The sequence below is a fragment of the Chiloscyllium plagiosum genome, chromosome 5 (genome assembly GCF_004010195.1).
Source record: "Chiloscyllium plagiosum isolate BGI_BamShark_2017 chromosome 5, ASM401019v2, whole genome shotgun sequence".
In the NCBI taxonomy this organism is placed as follows: Eukaryota; Metazoa; Chordata; class Chondrichthyes; order Orectolobiformes; family Hemiscylliidae; genus Chiloscyllium; species Chiloscyllium plagiosum.
In genome coordinates, this window is record NC_057714.1 from 78,728,154 (window position 1) to 78,736,326 (window position 8,173).

Genomic DNA, 8,173 nt, shown 5'->3' on the forward strand with positions numbered 1-8,173 from the left:
GGGGGGGGGGGGGGGTGGGGGTGGGGGGGGTTAAAAAAAATAGAAAAAAGAAGAAAAAAAAATAAACAGGGGATCCCTTTGATGTGAAGGGCACTGTTTGTCAAGAAGAAGAAAAAAATAAATAAACAGGAGTCCAGCACACACACACACACCATGGAGAAAAAAAAACAAAAAAAAAAAACAAGGGATATTCCCTACCCTCCCCTTCACTTAAAATATAAAACCAGGAGTGTGGAGTGCATTACTTCCCATATCAAAAAAAAATAAACAGGAGTGTTTGACTCTGTGCTGGTTGGTGTCACAATCAGTATGTTACTGTTGGTTTCTGCTTCTCTCTTTTTTGGAGGGGGAAAAAATCTGAAAAGAGAAAAAAAAAATAAAATAAATAGGAGTGCTCTCCCCCAACTCTATTTTGATTTAGTCCCTACCCTCCCCCTTCACTGTTTTTGATCACACAGCACTGCCCTTTGATGTGAAGGGCAGTGTTTGTCACTGGCCACCCGGGTGTTTTCCTATCTTCCTGGTGGTGGAAATTGAATAAAGATTTGTGCACTTTGTGCCTTTCACTGTGTCTCACACGTATACACACACATCATGGGTGCTGGGGAAAAAATAAGCACTACCGCACTTAGGTGGTAGTGTGGGGGTTAATTAAAAAAAAAATAGGAGTAAGGAACATGTGGTGTCGACCAACACCCTGGAGTTGTTCAGGGAGAGGTGGGCGCCGCAGGGAGTGGAGTGCATCATTTCTCCCTCCAACTCTATTAAAAAAAAAGAAAAAAAAAGAAAAAAGAAAAAGATAAAAATAAATAGGAGTGCTCTCCCTCCAACTCTATTTTGATTTAGTCCCTACCCTCCCCCTCATTGTTTTGACCACACAGCACTGTTCTTTGATGTGAAGGGCAGTGTTTGTCACTGGCCACCCGGGTGTTTTCCTATCTTCCTGGTGGTGGAAATTGAATAAAGATTCGTGCACTTTGTGTCTTTCACTGTGTCTCACACCTGCACACACACACCATGGGTGCTGGGGAAATAATAAGCACTACCGCACTAAAAAAAATTTAAAAAATAAATAAATAAATAGGAGTGTTAGAAAGTGAATGTTGTAATTTGGTTTGTTGAAATACAACTCTGACCAGAGGAGGCAAATTTAAAAAAATGTTTAACAATGAGCTGGTCGCAATTTTTCAGCTTGTGTCAAGCTTTGTATCATGTAAATTCTCTATAAATATTACCTCTATCAATTACTTAGATTTATTGGAAACATTAAGGAATACAGTAAAAATGTTAAAAGGTCAGACTTTTTCATCTGATACCTACTGTGCAAATTGTATTTATTTGGAGGAAGAAAGGAGTGTACAGAAATTAGAAAAAATGGTATCCCTTGTATGTGTGTTAGCCAAGCATAAACTGGATATCAAGGGGTTTTTTCCCTCCTTAATATCCACTGTAATATTTTTTCTCAAAAACACTGTAAGGGACACTCGGTACCTAATAAAGGGTTATTATTTTTTAAAAAAATAAATAGGAGTGTTCCCATACTTCCCGTGGGAGCCTGTGCCCCACAACCTGAGCCGCCTCCGGAATTTTAATTTTGTTCCCTTTCGGGGGTAAAAAGGTGGGCCCTGTATAGACTGCTGCTGCACACCGTCCACCTCTTCTCCCTCATCCACCTTCCGGACAGCCTTGGCGTGCCCATTTGCCACCGGGCGGTGGGGATCCCCAGTGGAGGGCTCTCTACGCGGGAGTCCTCCCCCTTTCTCTCGGGGATCTGGGGTGGAGGGTGCTGCATGCAGCAGTCCCTTGCAACTGCAGATTGCGGTGGTTCACGGACTCCCAGCCCAACTGCTTGTTCTGTGGCACCGTGGAGTCCGTGGACCACGTGTATATTGGGTGTGGGCGTTTGCACTCCCTTTTTGATTTTCTTAAAAACCTCCTCCTCTGCTTTTGGTTGCACTTCAGTTCCACGCTCCTGATCTTCAGGCACCCGGTATGGAGGAAGGAGGGCAGGTCTGAAGACCTCCTCCTGGGTCTGCTCCTGGGCCTGGCCAAGCTGGTCATCAACAGGTCCAGGCAGCAGGCCATGGAGGGGGTCGTTAGGGCCGACTGCCTGCCCCTCTTCCATGGTTACGTTAGGGCCCGGGTGTCCTTGGAGAAGGAGCACGTGGTGTCGACCAGCACCCTGGAGTTGTTCAGGGAGAGGTGGGTGCCGCAGGGAGTGGAGTGCATTATTTCCCCCTCCAACTCTATTTTGATTTAGTCCCTACACTCCCCTTCATTGTTTTGATCACACAGCATTGCCCTTTGATGTGAAGGGCAGTGCTTGTCACTGGCCACTCGGGTGTTTTCCTATCTTCCTGGTGGTGGAAAGAAAAAAAAGAAAAAAAAAGGAGCGTTCCCTTACTTCCCACGGGAGCCTGTGCCCCATAACCTGAGCCGCATCCGGAATTTTGATTTTGTCCCTTTTAAGGATGTAAAAAGGCAGACCCTGTATAGACTGCTGCTGCACACCGTCCACCTCTTCTCCCTCATCCACCATCCGGACACGCCTTGGCGTGCCCATTTGCCACTGGGCGGTGGGGATCCCCAGTGGAGGGCTCTCTACGCGGGAGTCCTCCCCCTTTCTCTCGGGGATCTGGGGTGGAGGGTGCTGTACGCAGCGGTCCCCTGCAACTGCAGATTGCGGTGGCTCACGGACCTTCAGCTCAACCGCTTGTTCTGTGGCGCTGTGGAGTCCGTGGACCACGTATATATTGGGTGTGGGCGTTTGCACTCCCTTTTTGATTTTCTTAAAAACCTCCTCCTCTGCTTTTGGTTGCACTTCAGTCCCCCGCTCCTGATCTTCGGGCACCCGGTACGGAGAAGGGAGGGCCGATCTGAAGACCTCCTCGTGTCTGCTCCTGGGCCTGTCCAAACTGGGCATAAACAGGTCCAGGCAGTGGGCCGTGGAGGGGGTCGTTAGGGCCTTCTGCCTGCCCCTCTTCCGCAGTTACGTTAGGGCCCAGGTGTCCTTGGAGAAGGAGCACGCAGTCTCTACTAACACCCTGGAGTTATTCAGGGAGAGGTGGACGCCGCAGGGAGTGGAGTGCATTATTTCCCCCTCCAACTCTATTTTGATTTAGTCCCTGCCCTCCCCTTCACTGTTTGATCACACAGCATTGCCTTTTGTGAAGGGCACTGCTTGTCACTGGCCACTCGGGTGTTTTCTTTTCTTCCTGGTGGTGGAAATTGAATAAAGATTCGTGCACCTTGTGACTTTCACTGTGTCTCACACCTGCACACACACAACATGGGTGCTGGGGAAAAAATAAGCACTAAAAAAAATTAAGAAAAATAAAATAGGGGTGTCCCCAGCCAATTCTATTTTGATTTACCCTCTGCCCTGCCCTTCACTGTTTGATTACGCAGCATTGCCCTTTGATGTGAAGGGCACTGCTTGTCACTGACCACTCGGGTGTTTCATTTCTTCATGGGGTGGAAATTTGAATAAAGATTCGTGCACCTTGTGTCTTTCACTGTGTCTCACACCTGCACTCACACACAACATGGGTGCGAGGGAAAAATTAAGCACTACCGCAGTTAGGCGGTAGGAAAAAAAAATAGAAAAAATAAACTGGAGTGTCAGAGTTTCTGTTCATCCTGAGAGCTGGTTCTGAGGAAACTGGATCAGTGTCAAGCACTATTCATGTCAATAAAGAGTGACTTAGTGACAGGATACTAGTCTTTGTGGAGTTATTTCAGGTTTGAAGTTCTTAAAAAAAAAGATAAATAGGAGTGTCCCCGTCCAATTCTATTTTGATTTGACTCCTGCTCTGCCCTTCACTGTTTGATCACGTAGCATTGCCCTTTGGTGTAAAGGGCACTGCTTGTCCCTGGCCACTCGGGTGTTTCCTTTCTTCCTGGTGGTGGAAACTGAATAAAGATTCGTGCACCTTGTGTCCTTCACTGTGTCTCACACCTGCACACACACATGGATGCTGGGGAAAAAAATAAGCACTACCGCAGTCAGGCAGTAGTAAAAAAAAGAAAAATAAAGTAAACAGAAGCTGCTACCACAGTTAGAGGGTAGGTTGGGGTATTAATAAAAAAAAGAACAGGAGTGTCAGACATCCTGTTCAAAAAAAAAATAGTGTCAGAGGTTTTGTTCACTCTGAGAACTGGCTGTAAGGAAGCTGGATTTCCATATGTAAATAAAGCATGATGGCATACCGGCCTCTGTGCTGTTTGTGAAGGAAAGATCTCTGATGCTTGAAGTGAGGCGAGATAGTGAAAATCTTTGAATTGTTTGTTTGCATTCTTTGTCAAGGTCAGACAAAATTTTGTGCAAGTATTTTACCCTTTTGTGAAGAAAGTATTCTGTGGCCAGTTCTGAATGCGGTGTTGACAGTGGTGTAAAGTTGATGATGTTTTTGAGAAGCAAAAGGTGCGAGATTTATGCTGCATGGTGTGCTTTTGTTATGACCATTAAAAATAGGCCAGTACGACGTGTTTATCCTGTTTGTGCTTTGCTAAGCTTTTATGTAACCACATACACCCATAAAACACTGTTCTGCTGTGACTTGATGGCCCATATTATTTTACATAATCTGAGTATTTGGACTCAAAGATTTGAAAGCCGCTTCAGAAAAGAGAAAAATTCTTTCTTTTATTATTGCAAACTACTTCAAATGTTCTTAATTTTGTTTCAAACCTATTTCCAAATCCCTTTCCCTTCTAAATGATTGATGCTTAGCGAATGAAACCAGCTCCTATGAGCAAACACATTGCAAGTAATATTTTTCATCTATGTGGGGTGGCTGGGCCCACTTCCTTTCTGGGACCAAAGGTTTATTTGCTTTTGACTTTTCTTTTCTCCCTCTCCTGGTCTCTTGACAGATGTATCCCAAACCATCTCCCATCAAACATTAACAGAGATTGTATGTTTTAATCATTATTATGAGAAGTAACTCTTCTATCTACAAGGTTCAAACTGCAAAGAAGGAATAAAATAGTTTATGTGCATTTAATGAAGAATATTGAGATAGTTAAAAAGTAGAACTGAGGAGTCCCACACTAACTTTTAAGGAATTGCATATTATAATATTTTAAGAAAGAAATATTCAAATTGCATAATAGCAATGTTCTCATAAAATTTGGAACTGAAGAATTATACGTTGTAAAATAACTCACAGGTGTTTTAACTTTTTTTTGCACTGAATTGCCATTCTTAATATACTGTTTATCATCCCTTGATTCTGCTTATTTTGTTCACTCATGAGACATGGTCATCATTGGCTTGGCCAGCATTTATTACCCATCCCAAGTTGCTCTTGAGAAGGTGGTGTGAGTTACCTTTTTGAACCACTGCAGTCCATGTAATGTAGGTAATGCAATAAGAGAGGGAATTCCAGAATTGTGATTCAACAACACTGAAGGAACAATGATATATTTCCAAATCAGAATGGTGAGGTGCTTAAAGGGAAAGTTGCTGGTGGTGGTATTCCCATACATGTGTCTGTAGTCATGGGTTTGGAATTGCAATCAAACTCCTGACTTGTGCTTTGTAAATAGTGGGCAGACTTTTGGGAGTCAGAAGTGAGTGACTTGCTGTGCTATCCAGAGCCTCTAACCTGCTTTTGTACCAAATATATTTATATGGTTAGACCAATTCAGTTTCTCCTAAATGTTAATCCCCAGGATGTTGATGGTGGGGGATTCAGTGATGGTAATGCCATTGAATGTCAAGGAGTTTAAATAGTCTCTCATTGAAAATAATCATTGCCCAGCATTTCTATGGCGAGAATGTTATTTGCCACTTGTCTGCCCAAGCCTGGATATTGTCCAGGTTTTACTGCATTTGGACATGGAACATAGAACAGTATAGCACAGTAAAGGCCCTTCATTCCACGATGTTGTGCCTAGCATTTGTCTTAATTTAAGATCAACCTAACCGACACACCCTCAATTTACTGCTGTCCATGTGCTTGTCCAGCAGTCGTTTAAATGTCTCTAATGTCTCTGACTCTACCACCACCACTGGCAGTGCATTCCCATGCACCCACCACTCTCTGTGTAAAGAACCTACTCTGACATCTCCCCTATAATTTCCTCCAATCACCATAAAGTTATGACCCCTCATGACAACCATTTCTGCCCTGGGGAAAAGTCTCTGGCTAACTACTCTATCCATGCCTTTCATTACCTTGTACACTTCTATCAAACCAATCCTCTTCCTTCTTCTCTCCAGTGTGAAAAGCCTGAGCTCACTCAACCTATCTTCATAAGGCAAGCCATCCAATCCAGGCAGCATCCTGGTAAATCACCTCTGCACCCTCTCTAAAGCATCTATGTACTTCCTATAATAAGGCAACCAAAACTGGACACAATATTCCAAGTGTGGTCTAACCAGGGTTTTACAGAACTACAGCAAAACTTCACGGTTCTTAAACTTAATACCTAAAAGCAAACACACCATACGCCTTCTGAACAACCGTATCAACTTGGGTGGCAACTTTGAGGGATCTATGTATATGGACCCCAAGATCCTGCTGTTCCTTCACACAGCCAAGAATCGCATTTCACCAGATTGAACTTCATCTGCCACTTCTCAGCCCAGCTCTGCATCCTGTCTATGTCATGTTGTAGCCTGCAACAGCCCTTGATACTATCTGCAACACCACCGATCTTTGTGTCATTGGCAAACTTAACCACTCTTCAACCTCTTTATCCAAGTCATGTATAAAACTACAAAGAACAGAGGCTCAAGAATAGATCCCTCCAGGACACCACTGGTCACTGACCTCCAGGTGGAATACTTTCCATTCACTACTACTTACTGTCTTCTTTCAGCCAGCCAATTCTGTATCCAGTCAAATTTCCCTATATCCCAGACCTCCTAACTTTCTGAATGAGCCTACCGTGGGGAACCTTATCAAATGCCTTACTGAAATCCATATACACTACATCCACTGCTCAATATTCATCAACTTGTCTCGTCACATCCTCAATAAGGCTTGTGAGGCATGACCTGCCCCTCACAAAGCTGTGCCCCTCACATCTTTAATCAAACTATGCTTTTCCAAATAAGCATAAATCCTATCTCTCAGAATCCTTTCCAGTACTTTGCTTATCATAGACATAGACATATTCCCTTTCTTGAACAGAGGAACAACATTCGCCTCCCTCCAATCATCCGGTACTACTCCCGTGGAGAGTGAGCATGCAAAGATCATCGCCAGAGGCACAGCAATCTCATTCCTCGCTTCCCGTAGTAACCTTGGATAAATCTGGTCCGGCCCTGGGGATTTATCTATCTTGATGCCTCCCAGAATTTCCAGCTACTTCCTGAATATCAATCTGTTCAAGCCTATTAACCAGGTCCATAGTACTCTCACTATCAACAAGGTCCCTCTCTCTAGTGAGTACTGAAGCCATAAACTCATTTAGGGCCTCTCCTACCTCTTCAGACTCCAGGCACAAGTTCCCTCCACTATCCCTGATCATTCTCTTATTCCTCATGTGCATGTAGAATGCCTTTGGGTTTTCCCTAATCTTCCCACCAAAGCTTTTTCGTGCCCCGCCGAGCTCTCCTCAGTCCATTTTTGAGTTCTTTCCTAGCTACCCTGTAATCCTCTAAAGCTGTAATACTTGCTACCTCAACCTTAAGTAAGCTTCCTGCTTCCTTTTGACAAGAAGCTGCTCTGCTCTTGTCATCCAAGGCTCCTTCATCTTACCATTCCTTGCCTGTCTCAGTGGGACACATTTATGGAACACTTGCAAAAAGTGCTCCTTAAACAGCCTCCACATTTCTGTTGTGCCTTTCCTGTAGGACAATTGTTCCCAATTTATACTCCACAGCTCCTGTCTAATAGCAGTATCATTTCCACTCTCCTAATTAAATGTCTTTCCATACTGTCTGTTCCTGTCCTTCTCCATGGCTACCTTTGAGCCAGTTCTGTATCCAAGTGGCTAGTTCTCCCTGTATTCCGTGAGATCTAACCTTGCTAATCAGTGTCCCATGGGGAACCTTGTCGAATGCCTTACTGAAGTCCATATAGATCACATCTACTGCTCTGCCCTCATCAATCCTCTTTGTTACTTCCTCAAAAAACTCAATCAAGTTTGTGAGACATGATTTCCCACACACGAAGCCATGTTGACTATCCCTAATCAGTCCTTGCCTTTCCAAATACAT

The 8,173-nt window shown here is 44.1% G+C and overlaps 1 protein-coding gene across 3 annotated transcripts in view; it reads left to right on the forward strand.

The window, feature by feature from the left end:
* spag6 (sperm associated antigen 6) overlaps nt 1-8,173 on the forward strand; it is a 206,000-nt gene that overhangs the window by 88,560 nt on the left and 109,267 nt on the right. The window lies entirely within an intron of this gene.